Raw genomic sequence first — 22,032 nt, forward strand, 5'->3', positions numbered from 1 at the left:
GAGAGACAGCAGATTAGTAACGGGTCAGGATTACACTGTTACTGATTTCACAGCGGTAGTCATTTCAATCACAGAAAAATAGCTTATAATGGCTTATAGGAAGGAGGTGATCAAAAACAGGCAAGAGGCAGGCAACGGTCACAAATTCAAAATGTCCTCTACCTCTATCTCTTAAAAACACTGGTACATCTGCACACAAAACAACCCGAGGGGCAGGGCAGATTAATGATCAAGGACGCTCATGATCATCACAGCTATGTTAGCTTAGCATTTTCAGAGATGTAAAAACCAAAGCAACAAATATGACAACACCCACATGATTTAAGGTGCAAAATCAAATCTAAAATCAAAGGTTTGTATTACTAGTGAGGTTATATCCTGCTATGTTACTTTTATTTGGCTATTACACAAAGAACGAATACTAGGGGTGGTCAGTGCAACTCATTTTCAAAGAGAACTGACTATACTGGATCATCATTGAACCTGAGGGACTCAGGAGCTTTTAGCTGTGGAGATCCTCACTAGTGACTGACAGCTCAACTCTGATAGTAAATGACTTCCCAATCAAAGGCTTATATATATGACAATCAACCTGATCATTCCATCACAAATACTAAGCTGCTGAGCTATTAACCTTACATATAGTGTTTTTATAGACCAGCCTGGACCGATAACTAAACATTCTACTGCAAGAAGGAAGTCAGAATCTAAATATCTAGCCGTGTTAACAATGATGCCTTGACTCTCTTTTGTAGCTACTGAGGCGTAGGTGAACCAAACCAATTAAAATCAGCATGATTCACAACTTCCGCCTCTGATTAACATTACCCCAATAGGTCACTGTCTACTCTCTATACTTTCTGCACAGGCGTTCTCTCTTCATTCCAAGCTGTCAGCCCAGGAAGATGCACCACTCAGGTTGATCCATTGATTGTCATTTATTAGCGCTCTTCTGAGCAGTGCATCTGTTAAAGGAAATCCATGTCGAAGTAAGTGACGTTTACTGGGTTGAGGGTAATAAAGTAAGAGCTCAAACTATGTTCTTAAAGTCTTATGAAACTATGGCTCTAATCCCACTCAATGCAGCTCCACTTTGCCCAAGATACACTTTATTAGAATATATGGTTGGACAGTAGTTTGTGATGGGTGTGGAGCTGCTGTCTCTTTTAATAATTTGTGTATGTTTTCTTTTACTGAAGGGATTTAACTGCAATCTAAAGTGTGCAGCTTCCAAAACATGTTGTAAAGCAGTATTTTTAAAATTGATTTATATTTCTCAAGGACTCACATGGCAATCACCACTGTCACTCATCTAGCTCCAAGGCAAAATCACAGGTTTGAAGTAGCATCTTATTGTGTATCTAAAGCACTCAAATCCTTAGGGAGATGTGCTCAACTGCACAAGGAGCTTTACAATTGTTGGCAGCAAACAACCATGAAAACTCTCAAACAGGCAGGAGCTCATCTCAGCACTCTTCCTGTCTGTGCTCCTTCTTTCTGTTTGAATACTTTTATAAGGAGTATCTTTTAATTTCTGTTTATGATGTAGAATTATGGATGTGTACCAACAATGGATATTGGGTATATTCATATTATTGTAAAGAAAAAATAATCCTAAGTATGTGTGTGACAACTGTGTGCTCAATTTGAATGTACTGACTCACACTCACTTTCAGAGTGAATTTTATCAGACTCCTCTCTGTTTTTTGTGCAGATTACTTATTCATTTACTTTGTATTTCAGTTAATCACTTTTGTACAGATGATTCAACAAGGAGAGTTTTATGTCCATCCGAGCTTTGGAAGCACTCCAACGCTGTCTATATAGAAAACCGCATATGCTAAAGGACTAAGCGAGCTTTTAATATCCTGACACTGTATATCAATGACCCATTAGCCTCATGATAGCAAAAGCAAACCGGATCCAGGGAGAATTCAATTACAATAATGTGTCCGGTATGAAGCACTGTAATGCATTTCCTTCAGAAAGCCGGGGAAGTGTGTTTAAAAGTGCAGGCCTCCAAACCTACAGCCCTCCAGTGAATACTTCTGACAGCCAGCAGACGAATGGACAGAGACGAGGCCCTGAGAGCAGGCGAGTGGGGGAGGGGCCGCTTCTGAGATCAATGTCCCCTGATTGGCCGACGAATCAATCAATGAAGCCCTTGCGGAGCAGTGGAGAGCAGCGGTCGGGGATTTAAGTGTTTTATTTGGGTTAGCCCTATGGCCTGGCACTGCCGGCTCAGTGTCAGTCAGGCACAGACCAGACTCTGAGCTTTATTTACTCCAACGACACCCACTCCAGTGTAGGACCCTCTTTTAGTCCAGATGTAATCCATACACACTACTGCACAAGTACTGCAGGCTCCTTCTGTCAGAAACCATTACCACAAGAAGCTGATTCTGATCAATGCTCACTTACAGTGATTCCACCAGTGGGCTCTTTAAATATGCTCTTTTTAAAAGGGGAATTTATTTAGTCTGTGTGCTGGAGCTTAAAGCAAATATCAACAGAGAGACCTCTGACAGCAGCAGCACTGTCGAGAAGTTTGTACTTTCATTAGTATTCATCTCATGGGAGAACCCTATTTTGCATGTCATAATGAGTTTGAATGAATTAATAAGCATCAGTTAAGCGGGATGTACTATAATTGGAAAGCTGAGTGTTTGGAATGGGTCCGTTCACACCCGAGAAGCAACGTTTCCCTGCTGAGAATCTCTACGGTTCCGCTGGAGGGAACCTGGCCTGTAAATATGGAGATGAATCGCTGAAGAACGTTGAATTAGTGAATTAGAAAGGTGACTGTCTAAGCAGGTGAGTTTGAATATGAATACACTTCGAGACTAATGAGAAAATGTTCTTCTCTGCATGGACAGGAAGATATGGAAATCAAGTTGAATAAGCGAGATGGGCATAGAAGCAAAGAGAAAGAAAATCCTCAAGTTCAGTTTGCTCTCATCTCAGTGAGAGTAAAGGTGCCTTTAAACTGCCACATTCAAGCCACAATGTGTAGAATGGGTTTTTAAAACACTTGATTTGGTTCTATAAAGAAAAATGTCAAATTGAAATGCTTAAAAGCAAGGTCAAGCAATTTTTAATGTAGCCTGAAAGGCCTGAAAGGCTCTGTGTGTGGGGTTTAGTGACCTCTAATGGTGACTGTGCAGATTGCAACAGATCCCCCTCAGTGCTGTAGGTCAGACCTTTGTCCAAAGTAGTTTTGTAGTCAGAACCTAATCACATGTGGATTTGGCTTTGAGAGTGAAAGTCCTGTGTCCAACCAGAAATGTTTAACATTTGTAAATGCAGTACAACACTGTAGCACACCTGACTAAAAACAAACCACTGGCTATAATCCAACCATCCCTCACAGCTCCCATCGAATCCATCCTGTCGTCTCTCATATCTCTCTTTTTTCTGTAATAACATGAACAGATGATATATGTAAAGAGGATCAGGATACAGGAGCACTTCAGAAGTTACTCTTGTGTTTGTACGTGGGTGAATAAACTTTCTGAGGTTTCTGAGAACAATGCTTAAAAGGGAAGCGGCATGACCCAGAGACAGAGATCAATCAAGAGTGAAAATCAATCGGCACTTCATCAATCTGATGAAATGCCAGTGGACACGCAGTGACCACAGCACTCTGAGCCGTTACCAGCAGGCAGAGTATCTGAAAAATTAAACATAAACAATGGAAATGTTGCCTCTGGGATTGATCAGAGAGAGTACTTAAGCGATAAGCCACTTAGAGGCTGAGCATCTCAGTGATTCTGAAAAGGCTAAGAGGTGTTGTTAGGCATGACGCCAAGCTGAGGGAAACATTCTTAGCTATTTAAAAAACACTATAAACATCCGAAACCAAGCAACTTATGTCTGTTATAAAACACACTTGATATTACAGTGATGCACAAGAGCTCTCTGCTTTAGTCACTTATAATTTCACAGAATTTGGCTTAATTATTGGCAAAAGTGTAAAGTCAATTGAAAATTATGCATGTGTTGCAAGTTTCCAGTTTCCCTTAGTTTACTGTCACTAATACAACTTTTCAGAATCTTCAGAGGAATACTGATTTTTGCAAGTGAGAGCTTGGGGCAGCAACATTAAAAAAAAAGTAGAAAAATTAAAAGGTCTGTTCAGTGACAGCAGTCTCCAAAGAAGCCAGAGTCGATATTTTATGACAAAGATATTTGCCTTTATGTGGCAAACAATTTTATCATACAAAGCTTTCCTATATATATATAATTTGATATATTGTTTCGATGGTTTTAATCTGCAAATCAGAGCAGGGCTGTCCTTATTATCTTTGAGAACCTCTTCAAGACTCATCACTTTTGAAAACACCTCCTCTTTTCACACTTCTAACACCCTAACATGGCTAACTAGCCCTTAATGTGCACTTATGATGCACTTCTTCACCTAATCTCCTACACTTTGTCTCACTGAACAGATCCTTCACTTACTTCTCACTTCTAGTGTCACTTCTCGTCTCCTTCAAATTTAATCAGGCTTGATACATAATTTGTCAGCATGTGGTACAATACATCCTTCAAACACATGTGTTCAAATGTTACACACATTGTGAAACATGAATAGAAAAAAAATCTGTACAATCATCAGCATGATGAACCGTAGCCTCCTAGAAGACCATTAAATACCCCTCTAAAGGTATTTCAATAAAAATTCAATATGATAACCATTATGAATGTAAGATATGCTGCAGGACTGCTGTGAGAGACTGCATTACTTTCAGCCAGGTTTACTTAATGAACTGCCAACGAAGAGCATTTCCAGTAAGGACAGAGCCATGTGTCCTATAAAAAAACATTGGAATTTAAATGGTTAGTTGTGGTTCTGGTAGCAGCATTGAAGTCTGTGTTATCATCACAGCCCTGAACAGCAGTCAGAGCTTGCCAGGGGGGTATTGACATTAGCGGAAATCTGTTGTGCTGTTCCAGGAGCATTTCATGTTATACAAAACAGTACGACAGTCCTTTGTACAGGAGACACACAATGAATCCCTGGGATCAACTGAGAGTTAAACATATTTCTATTAGCAAGTGCTCAAATACAGTCAATTACATGCTATGACAAAAATACGTACATGCAGGAAAATCCAGCCCAGTAATGGCTTTGATTTAAGTCTTAATTTATTGATTTTGGGAAGCATATGGACGCACAGAGCGTCTGTCCAGTCTCTATCTTTAATCCAGACGTGAGAACAGCAAAATTAAAAAAACACAAAGTACAGCTGAGTGCTATGCAAACACCATCATCTCTGGAGTCTTTGACCTGAGGATGGCCCTATATGAAAGGTCTGGGGATCACTAGTAATCAAATTGTAATGTCTGTAGGCAACTCTTAACTTTATTTTAGCATTTTTCAGTGCAGTCCAACATTAAGCTAGTAAGCCGTCTTACTGTGGAACAAAGCCAACAGGCTTAGCTATCATTCCCCTCAGCAGACCCCATCAACAGAACGTCAAAAATGACTTTCTTAATGCAAATACAAAAGGTGCATTTTTAAACGTGTTGATGTTCCTGCCACAATCTTTGAGTTGTTGTTTTTCGTAATCCTCCACTTATAAATTCCCTGCCTGAACTCTACCCAAGGACTCAGCCTTTCCAGTCCCATTGAAACTTGGAAAGTCACAGTGACCCATGATGTAATCTTATCAATAAAACACACAGACACATGAAATAATTACTATCCATGCCACACCACCTGCCCAAAGAGATACAAGGAACACAGGGCGATATTTACTGACCTAGTATATCACCACTCCAACCGGTTTATTGTACAACCTGATAACCGAGTCTTGTTCATTGACTGTAACCAGCTAATTTTTACTACAAGCCATGTAGTTTCAACATAGAATACAATCAATTCCCTTTATACAGTTGCCGAGAGTCCTGCGCGACAACACATGTAAAAAGACAGAACCTAAGCAAACTAAGAAAAATGTTCACTGCTTTTGGGGGAAAACGCACGCATACACACACACACACACACACACACACACACACACACACACACACACATACATGCATGGACACCTGTACAATTAGCTCACTTGCACACTTCATTATTTCTTAGTTGAATCAGGATGAGGTTATTTTCATCAATCAATACTCAAACAGAACTATTTTAGAAATACAAATTCTCTTCCAGTCACACCCTTATTTCTGGCACTAAAATGGTAATTCGTGTGCATCCTACTTTTTCCATGAATTTGTGAAAAGGATTCCAAGAGCCAGACTTTTATGGGACCGTTCTGAATACCCTGGTTGCACTTAGAATACAAAGATAACTTCTTTAACACGTCAGCCCAATCTCTGTGCATGAAGTGAAAAGGAACCACATCTAATCCTGTCTTCCTACGCTTTGACTTAACTCTGTGCACTGAGAGGCGATGGGCTGGTCTTTCCCACCGTCGCTCTGGAAGGCCCCGCCAACCTCAAGGTATCATCCATCTCAATTTCCTCTCTCCCGAAAAAAGACGGAAATTAATAGTAAATCCTGTTTCAGCTCATTATTCCTGCTGACTGAAAATAATTTATGAGGAAAAATCTGCTGGCTTCCCCGAGCACATACACCCCCCCCCACCCACCCACCCGCCCTCAGCCCTCACAGCCCCTGTCTGTTGTTGACAGTTTGATGGCGATCAGTGTCAGAATACGAGGGCTGCAGAACACGAAGCGTAGCATGACGGGCTCCAAGTGCATGTTCCATCTTTATCACAGCTGACACTCTGCTGCAGTGGACATGGTTTGGAGAGGGAGGGTGCAGGAAGAGACCAGATGGAGCCAATAAAGAAAAAAAAGACATGCAACGGAAATGGCGGGTGTATGAATGTGACTGGAATAATGTCGGGAACAATGAGGGAAAAAAGAGGGCAGTGATTTTCAAGATAAACCAAGACTCAACAAAGACACAAATGGAAACTGGGAGACTGGAGGAGAGACGCTGAGCCGTCCTCTCAGCCAAACAGCTGTGTGGCTCCAGGTGCACCACTCACGACTGGATGCTCTGAACACAGTGCGACACCCAGCAATGACCCCATCTCCACAATTGAGAAAGAAAGAACATTTTTAACCTCGCTCTCATTCGTAAATGTCTTCAAGAAGACATTGTCCTTAGGTGCCTGCTGTGATTCCAAATCTTCCCCCAATCAGAATAAGCTATGAAAACGTTGCCCTTTACATAAGAATGGACAACGTTAGTTCTGTTGGACTTTCTTAAGGTATGTCTGACTTTCACAAAATTCTTTACGCCCTCCCAGATTACATTGTTGACCCATTATGATGTATTCCGTCCGTGGAGGAAGGTAGTCCGAATAAAACCTTTCAGAGGCCAATATTCTCCAATCAAAAGGCTTCTTGGAGGCTTTAACAGTGTAGACGTCCATGAGTCTCGTCCTCCCAGTGTTAAAACATTGCCCCCCAAGTTTGTGTCGTGTGATTAACTGCAGTGGTTGGGATTGATTTCAGTAGCACCAATGTTAGGAATGGAGGAATGCTAAGAAACCCACAGGAGAAGTCTTCCCATCACTGCAAATCCTTTATGTGCTCATCCTCAGTTTAATGATTTCCACATGATTGACCTTACCTTTTCAGACAGGTGATCATTGCCATTTGACACTGACCAACATTAACATTTGATCTATTACAACCTGTATCAAAGGATAACCCATAGAGGGAGGCCAGACAGAAATCCAAGATCACGACCAACAACTATGGCATTGTGAAGCTTGTCACAAAGGCTAGGCAATCATGTGTTTAATCAAAGTATCTATATAAACATATATATCCATACAATACACAGGTATGAGCAACATAGACAGTTGTTTAGGGCACAAATACTTGAGGAGTGCATGGAGAAAAGGTAAAACAATTTTTTACCTGGCACTCAGGCCAAGAAGTATTTTTCTTTCTCATCGGAAGTGTATTTTCCAATCGATAGTCAGAGCTGCAGATATATGAGCCTCATATATTTTAATAACAATATAATACTGCTGCCTGCAATGAGCTGGTTTAGGTTGTGAAGGGTAAGTCAGACAGAGAACGTGTCATGACAATGTGTCCTCAGACAAAATAGAATTGATTTGAATTGTGCATATCCTGTACAGTCACTTATGAATTTGTATAAAAGAGAGATGGTCACTAGTGTGTTTGTGGAGAACAGCTTGTTCCTTTTTCATTGTAGATCCAAAGCAGAGGGCTTTATATACTTCAGGGATTTGTGTGCGGCAGTTGTGTTTGATTTAAAAGGAAAAGATTGAAGACAGTTTTACACAGTGAACCACATTAACATTTCAACTACGTAGTTGTATTTGTTCATTGCTCACGCTCTATTCAGCTCTCACCTACTTCTTTTACCCGCTTCATGTACTTTGTTTTTCATCTTTCCCTGTCACTCATCTGTTTCTGGTTCATTTTTATCTGATATCATGTGAGCACAGATTATTGCAACAGATACAAGTACATAATATGTAGTTTTCCTCTCTTTCTCATAAGAGAAAATCTTAAGGAGTGCACTTTCCCAAATGTCAGCGCTTCTCAGCCATTGTCAGGCACTCGCGGACCCACAAAATGTCAGCCTCTCTCCTCAGTCGCAGCTCTTGTGAACTACTCACATCTGGAAATGTCAATGAGCAAAACCACAATAGGAGGGAGCATATTCTTGGATGGCAGAAGGCACAGTGTATTCCAATCCACTACAAAGATGTACTTCATTGTCCTGGTCACCCAATGCAGAGAAACTCATCGTCTGTGTTGCTGCAAACCTGTGACCCTCATCAGCACCTACACAAGGTAAAAGTCAAGCCCATTTATATGATAAGTTTGGCCACGTGAAAGAGGAAATGGATGAGGCAAAGCATCAAAGGTGAAACATGTGTTGCGATCAATACTTGGCCAAATTTAGAGAACAAATGAGAGATTGGATTCCTCTCCTCTCAGTGACATTGTAAACCCTTCCACTGTCACTATCCATTTTCATTTGGATAATTTTTCATCATTGATCTTAGCGGGCAATGCAGCATCAAGCTGAATGTGTAGTTACACAGCTCTCACGGTGGTTGACAGATCGTTGTTGGAGTCTACCTGTTATACAGGTTTAATGAATAACAAGCAGCCAATGACAAATTAGATCATGTCAGACCCACCTTGTACATCCTTTCACATTTACAAGCTATGCATATTTTTCAAACAATATCCACTCGCTATGGTACTGTGATAAGTTTGTGCATGTCCCATAACTCTGGGGCTATCACAATCATTTACACACGCTGCTGCTAGAAGGCGCTAATAGGTTGAATGATTTATTAAGTGAACAACAGTTTTCATATCTTTCTCGCAGTATCTCTCTCAATCAATATCACACTTCCTGCCAATGACTCTATATAAATATAAAATATAAATATTTGACATATTCTTTGACTTTTGACATGTTCCATCTGTTAACATGGAGGAGACAGGCTATATAGGAACAATACTGCAGCCAGTCACCAGGGTTCGATCCAGATGGGAGCATTTTCATGTCACGTTTATCTTTCTGTACAGTTAATGCTTCCCGCTTGCTTTCAGAAGATTGTTAATAATACAAGTAATTGAAAAACCTGTTGTTGACATTCAAGGTAAAAAAAAAGTCAATAAATTAAACATTTAAAAAGTAGCAGCTACATTACGTTTTGGAACAGGTTTAATGTTGCATCAAACTGCCCTTGTGGAACAGAATCTCGATGATTTCGTGGCTCAATATCTGCATCATAAATTTAACCAGACACAAATTATTCTATACTTTCACTGTATCATGTTCGGATCCTCAAACAGCTTCTGGAGGCAACACCGCATAGTCACACAAAGAGCCACTCGTTTAGGGGAAGGTCGGAAGAGCACAGCTTTATTTCTGCTTGACAATTCAACCACCTCCATATAGACAGTTAGCTAATTCCCTGTGTGCTGAGGTGGGCATTCAGCCCGACAGTCTGGAAGAAGAAACAGATTGCTAATAGCACAGGGAGTAAATCTTATTATTGCTCTCCCTTCTATCTCTCCCTCTGTGGATCTATTTGCCTAACAATGATAACAATCCCTGCAGCTTAACTCACCCGGCTTCGACCAGTACTCTGAACAGCATGTTTGCTCCCTCTCTTTTTAATGAGTAGCATTGGTTTTTGAACCAAGCTGAGGCATATTGATTTTCTGTGCTCAAACGAGTGTGTGATATTATCTTGAATAAAAGGGGAAAAATGAGAGGGATGAGGAGCTATGGCACATTCCTCCGGAGGCGATTTTCTCCCGGTGCTCCAACGTGATGCCCCGTGACCCTTCCATTGTGATGTAATCCCAGTCCGTTTAAAGGATCAGCCGCGGCTCTGATGAGATATGAAGTCGTTTCGACAGCCTCATTGATTTAGCAAGGGAGGAAACATCGGCCAATGATCGCACATGTACACAAACAAAACCTTCCTTCCCTGTCCATGATTCAGATTAATTAAGGTGTACAGTTCCTGACGGCGCCAAGGCAGAGCTGTCTATAAAACCCTCCAGCCATAATGGGATCGATAGAGGATCTTTAATGCCATGAATAGAGGTCCCTCGGGTCACAGGAGCCCTTGGATCTCTCATGCCCTCTGTGCCAGCCTTTCTTTTCTGCTGTTTTCACCTTAAATGTTTTCCAATTTACTGCGAATTTGGATTTAGTTAAACTTGCCAATATTCCCTTTCATGGCCAACAAAGATTCAGCGTTTTCCGGAATCTGTCAATGAGCTGTTGAGCACAATCCTACTGAAAATACGCAGCAGTGATGTGAACTATCAGTGGTGCATAACCACTACTGAAGCATCCATCCATTCAATCCAGCCGGCGTCCATTAGGGCCATCGCTGTCGTCAGAATCAGCTGTCCTGTCATCAGCCCAGCGCCGAGAAGCCAAGAGGACAGCCGCCAGACAGAGTCTCAGAGTCTGTGTCAACACAAATAGAAGCACTAACAGACAAGTGCTGTGTAAAATCCACCCATCCATAATCTATACTGCTTATTCTTTGAGGGTCGAAGGGTTTTGGCAGCCAATCCCAGCTGACATTGGTCGAGAGGCGGGATTCACCCTGGAAAGAGGGAGGATGCCAGTCCATCACAGGGCTGACATAAGACATTTTTCAGACATGACCTGCGGGTAAATCCCAGAGTATAGGGTGTGGACTTTACACGGACTTTGCCTTTTACACATGCACAACGCAGTGGAAGGTTCCTGATGCTTTCACAGCAGCAACAAATCCTCTGCATTGTTCAGTCCAGGTGGAGCAGTCGGGTGCAGCAGGTAGTACGTACGAATTCTGCTGCAAGGATCACGTGATCATGTTGACAGCACCCGGACACCTTCGTCGGCTCTTATAACCACAAACTCTCTTCACATTTTCGTCGGTGTCTTATGTGAGTGTATCACCGCTTTTTCACAGGTAGATATTTGTTTTCTTTTTCGTTTTTTGTTTCTCCCCCACCCACTCGCTCGCTGTGAACCCAGTGGGGGGGAACCCAGCTGTGTTCTCACATCAGATTCTATGGACTTTATTCTAGGGGGCCAGGTCGAAAAAAATCTGCAGAAACTGTGGAAACTCAATTGGACATTCACATTCACACGTGCACCTCCTCCAGTGAAAATATCCAAAAAGGATCCACGGAATCCTCAGCATGTTTGAAACCAGCTATTCAGAGATAAGCATACATCCAAACACACATTCTCAGCCATGGGCTATTAACTAAGGTGCATGTCTACGGACTCTTGAGAGCATGGAAACCGAACCACACTCTTGCAACTGCATTTGAGGAAGCTGGAAACACAACACTGACATATTAAAACCTTAAAATAACGTATTTTTTAGCCATTTTTCTATCCTCCTGATCTCCACCAACTCCTTAAAATATCAGCCTCTTTACTTGCTAAATGCTCGACTATGTTCGACAGCTATTATCTGACTGTGCGTCTGCTCTCTGTTGCTCATCAGGAAGCGCACAACAGCTTTATTGGGGCATTTCCCCTGAAAACAGCTGCTCGATGCTGCTGGAGAGATGGGTTGATGAGCGCGCTGAGGCTGAACCCAAAGAGTAGAGTTGTGGTCCGTTACCAACAAAAACCCTGAGATGAAAAGTGCGTGTTCCATCTGTGCAGGTTTGTTACTGCCACTGATCCCCTCATTTCATCCATTGCTAATGTGAAGGTATTGATCAGAGGAGCTTTACGTTGCATCATAAATTCAGCTTCACAGAAACCTATATGTCCATCACCAAGACACGAAGGTTTTCCTGTGATGTGGCTCATAAATAGTTAAAGATAGAAGCAGGCCTGATCAGAACGTCCATCTTTTATGGATGATTTCAAAGGAGAGAAATTAAATCAACTCTTGCTCTCATATATTAATTTTGCGATGCAGTCCCTCCAGTAGGTGACTGGGCTGGATTGGGTGTATTGAATTGAGGACATGTAGGGGAAAACCCCCCCCAGCTCCCTGCACACTGCTTAAAGATGACCCCCTCATTTTATCATCCAAGGAATTATTTTACTCACATTTATCACCATACTCTGGATTCATTTTCCAGTGAATTGCAGCCAAGACCCATTTATTATAAGAAACATTTTGAAAAGTGGGGAAAAAGGAAAATTGAACCTTGGCACTTACATATGACACAGCGTGACTTTTCATTTTCTGCCTCCTCTATGGAATTGTATGGAGGGTTAGAAAATGGCTGGTGAGGTACACCACACGTTTTATAGATAATGAGAAAACAAAAAGGAGAGCAAATCAAACGTACAGAAATGCTATTTCCTGCAGGGAGAAAACAGTGCTGTCAAGTGTGCACTGAATTATAATCTCAGGACGAGATAATTCAGATGGTGGGGGAGCCTGGCGCCGCATGCTGATAATAATTTTAAACAGATCTCCTCGCAGCTGCATCGTTCATCTACAGCTGCTCTCTCGGTCACACCACAAGTATATTCAATGAGAATGTGTTTGTATGTGTGAGGCTGTGAGGAATGTGTGTATTTCAAATTAAAGCTGAGATGTTAAACCGGTGCTAAACCCCCCCACTCACCCAAACCCTATCATATCAGAGTGCTACCAATTTTGCATATGTTTCATGTGTGCACAACAAGGGCATTACAGCAATCTTACGGAGACAGACCCACTACAGTTCCATAACACAACCATCACAGCTCAGGCCTGAAACGAATGCAGCGGTTTACACTCAGAGAGAGATTTAGTGCGCGGCTCCTTTCACCTTCACAAGTGCAAGTGAAATCAATTGTCATTATATCATAACTCCTTACACTGAAGGTAAATTTGATAAACAATGAAATACTGTGAACGAGACAGTTTAAAGTTTCCAAGGAGACTCAGTCTGTAACTGTGTTTTGTGTGAAGGGCTCCAGCTGCACCGGCAGCATGTTAATATGCAACACAGTGACATGCTATTAACATCCATCCCGGGGGATCTGATCACGGGCAGACAGCGCTAAGTACGTCTGTTCACACCTGGCATCCTGAATGTGTCTCCTGTGACCACTTGTGATCGGGTCTCACTCCTCCTCACTCCTCGCTCTATATGTAGATGAACGCCATTTCTGTTCACATGGGCCAAATGGGGCTTTTACCCAATCTGACTATTCAGATGTGTCAATGTGCGTGTGTGTGCGTGCATGTGTGAGAGAGAGGGAGTGATAGAGAGGGATTGATAGAGAGAGGGAGAGAGCATGGCTGAGTTAATAAATGTGTATAGCTTTACATGTAAACAAGATATTACTTATTTGAGATAAAAAGAGAATCAACATATGCAGGTCAGAGTTTATATTGTGATGGTCACAAATAATCCAATAATAACGATACACTGATAAGTGTAAAAAAAATGCGTCCTTGTTTCATCTTGATTACATCTTCATTTTGACCATAGACGTGAAGGATGTTAATAACAGGTCTTAACAACCCTTGTTAAAGATGGCGCTGCGTGAGTGGCAGCCTGTTACAGCAGCTCTCACTTTTCGTACCTCTTTTAGTGTGTAAATAGTGTTTTTAGTGTATTTTTGTTGTTGTTTTTTTTACTACATTGACACTTTAAGCAAGTGCGCAGCTATGGATGTTCACATTTTAACATTCGTAGTTTGCTCCTTGCTGTTTTCGGCACTTTTTGGTGTGGCTGTGGGAAACTCACTCGACCACGGCTCCCCATTCAACCACGGCTCCATTGTTTACACCCGGGATCAGCTGTTGGGCCTGCGCCACACACCCCTTCTCTGCGTGGAGCGGCCGGAGATCCCCGAGGAGTTACGGAGGAGGAGAAGAGGATGCAGAGCGGGAGTGAAGCGCAGGGAGCGGAAAAGACGGTTTAAACCATGTTTACCGTCTGTCATCATGGGGAATGTAAGATCTCTCCCAAACAAGATGGAAGAGTTGACGGCGCTGACCCGACTGCAGAGGGAATACAGGGAATGCAGCCTCATGTGCTTCACAGAGACGTGGCTGACTGAACTTTCTCCGGACTCACACGTAAATCTGGACGGCTTCCAACTCGTACGAGCGGACCGAAATGCAACGGAGTGCGGTAAGAAGAAAGGAGGTGGGATCGCTGTGTTGGTTAACGATAGATGGTGCCACCCGGCACACACCAGCGTGAAGGAGATGCTCTGCACCAGAGATTTGGAGCTGTTAGCGGTCAGCATGCGGCCATACTATCTCCCGAGGGAGTTTTCACATGTTATTGTTGTGACTGTGTACATCCCCCCCTCGGCGGTCGCTGCTGTAGCTTCAGATCGGATCCACACAGTTATCTCGCATCTTCAAAGCCAGCACCCCCAAGCCCTCCTCCTCATCTCCGGTGACTTCAACCATGCCCCTCTGTCCTCTGCTCTTCCCACCTTCACCCAGTACGTGAACTGCCACACTAGAGACAATAAAACTTTGGACCTAATGTATGCAAACATCAAGGATGCATACACCTCATCCCCCCTCCCCCCGCTTGGTCGCTCGGATAACAACCTCGTTCACCTCGTCACGGACTACACCCCTGTGGTGAATAAACAACGACCTGTGAAGAGGACTGTTAAGGAGTGGTCCGAGGAGACCAGTGCCAGGCTCAGAGACTGCTTCGAGACTACAGACTGGGAGGCACTCTGCAGCCCCCATGGCACTGACATTGACAGCATGACCCACTGCATTACGGATTATATTAACTTCTGCGAGGAGAACACTGTGCCCTCCAAGCTGGTACGGTGTTTTCCCAACAACAAACCCTGGGTGACCCCCGAGATAAAGGCCCTGCTGAACGAGAAGAAGAGGGTCTTCAGATCGGGGGACAAAGAGGAGCTGCGCAGAGTCCAGAAGGAACTCCGGCTGATGATCAGGAAGGGGAAGGACAGCTACAGGAAGAAACTGGAGAAGCGGCTGGAGCAGAACAACGCCAGGGACGTTTGGAGAGGGCTGCAGACCATTGCAGGCCACGGAAAAGGTGTGGGAAGACAACAACCCAGCGGGGACAAGGACTGGGCAGATGAACTGAATCTGTTCTTCAATAGATTTGATTCCCCCCCCCCTGCCCCCTCTTCACACCTCTCCTGGCCAGCCCCCCCTCCCCCCCCTCCCCTCCTCAGCCTGCCACCTTCGACACCTGACCCCCACCAGCCAACCCCCACCCCATATCCAGATCATCATCCCCCCTTGAGACTCTCACCACTCCTCACCCCCACACCCCCACCACAGTCATCCTCCACCCCCCTCTCTATAACAGATGATCAGGTGAGAAGCCAACTCAAGAAGATCAAGGCAAGGAAGGCCCCGGGCCCGGATGGTATCAGCCCAAGACTGCTCAAGGACTGTGCTGACCAGCTCTGTGGTGTGATCAGGCATTTGTTCAACCTAAGCTTGAGCCTGGAGAAAGTCCCAGCCCTGTGGAAGACCTCCTGTGTGGTCCCGGTGCCGAAGACGCCGCGCCCCAAGGAGCCTAACCACTTCAGGCCAGTTGCCCTGACTTCTCACCTGATGAAGACGATGGAGAGGATTATCCTGAGACACCTACGACTGCTGGTGGGCACACAGCTGGACCCCCTGCAGTTTGCTTACCAGCCTGGGATTGGGGTGGATGACTCAGTTACCTACCTGCTGCACAGATCCCTGCTACACCTGGAGGACAGCAGGAACACTGTGAGGGTCATGTTTTTTGACTTCTCAAGTGCATTCAACACCATCCAGCCTTCACTGCTCAAAGTGAAGATGGAGAACGTGGGAGTGGACCAACACCTGGCTGCATGGACAACGGATTACCTCACCAAGAGACCACAGTATGTGAGGCTCCATCACTGTGTGTCTGACGTGGTGCTCTGCAGCACAGGTGCCCCTCAGGGTACGGTGCTCTCCCCTTTCCTCTTCACCCTCTACACCTCCGACTTCACCCACAACACCACCCACTGCCACATCCAGAAGTTCTCAGATGACACAGCCATCGTTGGATGTGTTCCTGAGGGGAATGACCTGGAGTACAGGGCGGTCATCACAGACTTCGTCAGCTGGAGTGAGCTCAACCAGCTTCAGCTGAACACCAGCAAGACGAAGGAGATGATCGTGAACTTCCGGAAAAAAGCATCCAACTTAACACCAGTGAACATCCAGGGATTGGACATAGAGGTGGTGGAGAACTACAAATTCCTGGGTGTTCACCTCAACAACAAACTGGACTGGTCTGATAACTCACATGCCCTCTATAAGAAGGGCCAGAGCCGCCTCCACCTGCTGAGGAGGCTGAGGTCCTTCGGAGTGTGCAGGGCTCTCCTCAGGACTTTTTATGACTCTGTGGTGGCTTCAGCAATCTTCTACGCTGTGGTCTGCTGGAGGGGGGGTAGCACGGACAGAGACAGGAGCAGGCTCAACAGACTGATAAGAAGAGCGAGCTCTGTCCTGGACTGTCCTCTGGACTCCATTGAGGAAGTGGGGGACAGAAGGATGTTAGCCAAGCTGGCGTCCATCATGGGCAACACCTCTCACCCCCTACATGACAATGTGGGGTCCCTGAGCAGCTCCTTCAGCAGCAGACTGTTACACCCACGGTGTAAGAAGGAGAGGTTCCGCAGGTCCTTCATCCCGGCTGCAGTCAGGCTCTACAACACCAGCACCACCTGATAATGTTGTAGTCCCTGTCTATTATTTATCTCCACTCAACCTCTCACCATAGCTGTATTTGTATTTTTATTTTTCTTATTTATTTTTTATTTTTTTACTCAGATCACTACTATGCACAATAATATTCAACACTTTACATCTATATTTATATCATGGTCACTTATAATGGTTACATTGCAATATTTATATTTTCCTTTATACTATCTTGTAGTATTATTTATATTATGGTCACTTACTTTTTAATTATTTTTTCTGTATCATGGTCACTACTGTTGCAATATTACTTATAATACTTTTGTTTTCATTACAATAACACTTACATCACTCCACTTTCTCCCCAGTACCTGCTTTTGCACAGTGTCTGTTTTGCAGGTTGTTTTTTGTTTTTGTTTTCTGTATATTTTTACTCTCATTATGTGTAGTTTAGTAGTGTATATATTTTGATCTTTCTTTTTTATTGTTGCTTCGGCACTGTTATTTAAATTCTGTTTTTCTCTTTTTTGCTGTAACAAGTGAATTTCCCCGTTGTGTGGATAAATAAAGAAATCTAATCTAACCTGTTGTCTGAATGGTAATGTTTATGACATTAAACATGTAAAATGTTCATTTTAGCTAATGAGCAGGAAACACAAAGTACAGCAGAGGCTGATGGGAAGGGGTTAGTTAGGTAGAAGAAGTGAGATTATGACTAGCTGGCGGCACAAGAAGAAAAGTGACAGATTAAACAGAACTAAACAAAAATACCACAATTCATCCAGGCCTTCAAGTTCAGACCTTGAATTATCAAACCATCATTCTTCACACCAACTATTGTTCAAATTAAAATCCAGCAAAAGGCTGTAGCTAATAGGAGCGCCTTGGAATTTTGTTTCGTAAATGATGAAATTGACGGTGAAGATCTTTTCAAGGATCAAGCTCTGAGTCATGATGGTTAAAACCTGAACCCTAAAAGCAGTTTTCTCCAGCGGTGACACTTCCTTTCCAGACATTGCACAAGCATTGCAGGCATTTCAGTAACATAGAGACACTGGAGGCTCAGAGATCCTGTCCTCTCAGGTTTGTATAAAGCCATCGCACCATGTTCCCGTATGTTTGAAAGGCGAGAAGCCAGCACTCTAACAGGCAGATTAATCCAGCAGTGTTTCCATGTGAAAGGGTTTGTATTCAGAGGTGGAAGTCAGTGTTTTTCTACAAGAAGGAATTGACTTGGCTGCTGTGTTTATTGAACCGGGGATCTTATCAGCTATTGGACAGTCTCTCTTAACCCTGACACCTCTGTGTGTCGGCCATGTCCACATATTGTGTTTCCTGCCCGTCTTCACTAAGTACCAGCACAATGAAATCATCATGTTTCAGTGCACTTCCCATTAAGAGAGCAGCTCTCTTTGCTTCTCAGACTCCTCGCCTTTATTGTTTCAACTTCCCCTGTAATGAAATCACGCCGCAGAATCAAGGTCACAGAGGGTCGGCCTGTTGGAGTTTTACCGATTGTCTATCAAAGGCAGAGGGCATGTTTGACTGCTAGGTCTCCCAGATCCTGACAGGTTCTCTGGGAAAGTGGGAGACAGAACTAACAGCTGATGGGTGGATGATGGATGCAGCGGAAAGATTTAACATTTGTTCTGCTGCACGGAACCAAGCAGTCGCAAGACTTTACAAAGGCTTAATTTACTGATCTGTAACTGCTACTGCGGTGGCTATGATTCAGTTCATGCACATAATTAACATAGTTTGTTAAAAAGGAAAAAAAATATGTTTTTTTAACCCAACAATACATTAACAGGGATGTATGTGTTAGGGACAACGTAATGTTCAGAAATTGTTATCTGGAATGTGGTTTTGGTTAAATACTGAAAAACTAATAATAATTGTTTGGAAGAAAATTAACTTATTTTATTGATGAAAATGAAATAAGAATTCGATAAATTGAGACCCAAGAAGAACGACCATTCAGCAGGTGCCTCGAAACATCAGTTTATGTTCAAGAGAGGTGGCCCCCTAGTGGTCTGATTTATTATGGCAGGGGTATCGCAAGAATAAGAGATATTTATGGAGAGTGACCGTCGGGCAGGAAGTTGGGCCTCAGTTACAGTCCATTGCAGACATGTAGTTGTTTTCATGACACTCCACTTAGAGGATACATTCCAAAATGTTTATCTTTCCCTCGCCTGATTTGAAACTGTTAACAACACAGACACCTATTTCCTGTGCTTTATCTAAAACTAAGACAAATCATGCATTTCGTCATTGAATTTGAAGGGCGTGTTGCATTCATTCTCAAATTTAACAGAGGTTTTAAATCATTTCAATCATTGTAATAGTTTCTTTCAAAATACTTGATTATAACGGGTATATGTAACAATCTGCCTTTTTGCTGCATTTATCCAATGAAATGGCCATAAATTAAAAGTTATTCAAGGTGGAACATGGAAATCTATCCTAGTATTTCTATGTATAGTTCTTTTGCTTTATATTTGCTCTAACATCCCTGCCTTTGTCCTTTAGCATTCAATTATCGTATTGAGATCTCAATTTGAGTTGCAGTCATGTGGATTTATGGTTTACGTGAATATAAAATGTCCTTAAGTGTCTGAGTAGTGCTGCTTTGTAATGTCTGGAACATTTAAAATGTTGCATAAGCTGTTAAATATATCCCTTATTTATATTGAACTGTAGATTGCTTTCTGTCTTCGTCCTGTGGTGAGGGAGGTGGAAAACCTTTTGAAACTTATGTACATTTTAGCTCAATAAATAAGTATAAGTTGAATTAAATAAACACAAATTTCATTTATCAAAATATGATATGGAAAACAAACCATAACACTGAAAGCAATCCCTAACTACATTAGCTTCAGCTGTGCCCTCACAGGGAAACCACATAAAAATCAGTGCGGTTAAATCATCAGAAATCCTTCTCTGCAGCGCTTTCTATCACACAATAATAAGGAAGATTAAATTCTCATTTCTTTGGCTGTGTCGTGAGTGAACAGTTTGTAAGCAGGTCGCAGTGCAGCAGTGTCTATAAACAGCTCCTCTGTGGCGGCACACAATAGAATCTACAGGTGATTTGTTTCAGTCCTGCAGCCATGCCATTATTCACACTGCCGTTATCACTGCCCTTTCTCTTTCTCTGTCATTTCTTTTTTTCCCCTTTCCCTCCCTCCCTCCCCTCCCCTCCTTTGCAGATCAGTGGGTGGCTGCAGTGTGTGCAAGGAGAAAAAAGGCAGCTATGTCTGCAGGTATGAGCCATGGGATCCATTATGGCCGACTAATACATTAAGAGACATTTCAAACTGAATCACAGCAGGTGGAGAACAGCTCTCCCTCTGGGCAGGCTGAGGCATCTGTTATGACAAGCAAACCGAATCTCAGCTTTCCCAGGATGAATTAGGAGTCACCTCCAGTCACACACACACACACACACATACACACACACACACACACACACACACACACACACACACACACACACACACACACACACACACACACACACACACACACACACACACACACACACACACACACACACACACACACACACACACACACACACACACACACACACACACACACACACACACACTGCTACCATCCCTTCCATCTCTGACATCTCCTCCTCCCGGTTGCTCCTCCTCCTCTCCTGATACCTTCACACCCCCTTCTCCATTCCCACCACTTCTCTGTCGCTGTCACCTTCTATATTTCATCTTCCCCTTCACTTCTCCAAAATACGGCGCCAAAGAGAGGAGAAAGGGAAAAGTTCAGTGGAGGGTGCGGTGTGAAAGAGAGAGAGAGAGTGTGTGTGTATGTGTGTGTCCAAGATAAGACAGTCAGAGTGAGAGTGCCTCGGGCATAAATGTTGAGATAATGGCTTCATTTGGAGAGATTGTGATGAGGCCCTCGAAGGGAAAATCCCCTCGGATGCGTGGATGAGTTACCGCTCTCTTTTCATCTCCCCGCCACCAGATCACACTGTCCTTTAAGCCACAAGAACATTGGACCCTTTGCCTTTAAGTAACCCTGACACAGCTGAGGGGGGAGAAACGCCTTTAAAACATAAAAGTCACTCACACAGTGGCCTAGTCACGCACACATTTAAAAGCACTCAAAACGCATTAAAACCCCGTGAAATAAGACCATGGGAAATGTAAATTCAATCAGCAATCAAAGGTAATATATTTTGTGAAAGCCAAAGCATTAAAAGCGTAAATGTCCAAGTCGGCTTCATGTTGAAGTAGTGAGACGGAACAGGGATTTTTCTATTAGCCGCTCCTAAATATCCAAAAAGGCAGAGATAAGTGGCAACATAAATACTTTGTAAATATTCATAAAGGGCTTTTAAAAGTGGGTAATCATTTTCCCTTCTATGAAAAATGTATTGTAGCTATTTATTTCAAACATTAACATGCAATTGTTCCCTGTTCGAGGGGTATATCTGGCTGTGGGGAGACGGGACACAGAGCCAGATGCCAGTGTGTGTGTGTGTGTGTGTGTATGTATGTGTGTGTGTGTGTGTGTGTGTGTGTGTGTGTGTGTGTGTGTGTGTGTGTGTGTGTGAGTGTGTGTGTGTGTGTGTATGTATGTGTGTGTGTGTGTGTGTGTGTGTGTGTGTGTGTGCGCATGCAAGAGGCTTTATGTTGTGCTGCACCTGTTTTGCTGTTTGCGGTTGTTTATTTCCAGGAGCCGCTAATGATGGTGCTGGTTTAGGGAGTATTTACTGGCCACATCATGGTGGTAATTCACCAGGAGTCACACCGACACCAAGCAATCACAACAATAGTGTCTGTGGAAATGTACTTGATGTTTATCACACTCAGGGTGGAACGGCCTCTGAAAAAGGCTTTTTAACCATTAAGGCTGCAAACAG

At 43.2% G+C, this 22,032-nt stretch overlaps 1 protein-coding gene across 2 annotated transcripts in view; it reads right to left on the reverse strand.

Moving 5' to 3' along the window:
* The window catches only part of grik2 (glutamate receptor, ionotropic, kainate 2), a 218,367-nt gene that overhangs the window by 147,482 nt on the left and 48,853 nt on the right, over positions 1-22,032 (reverse strand). The gene's annotated exons all lie outside the window — the stretch shown is intronic.

This window comes from Limanda limanda, chromosome 11 (genome assembly GCF_963576545.1).
Source record: "Limanda limanda chromosome 11, fLimLim1.1, whole genome shotgun sequence".
Classification (NCBI taxonomy): domain Eukaryota; kingdom Metazoa; phylum Chordata; class Actinopteri; order Pleuronectiformes; family Pleuronectidae; genus Limanda; species Limanda limanda.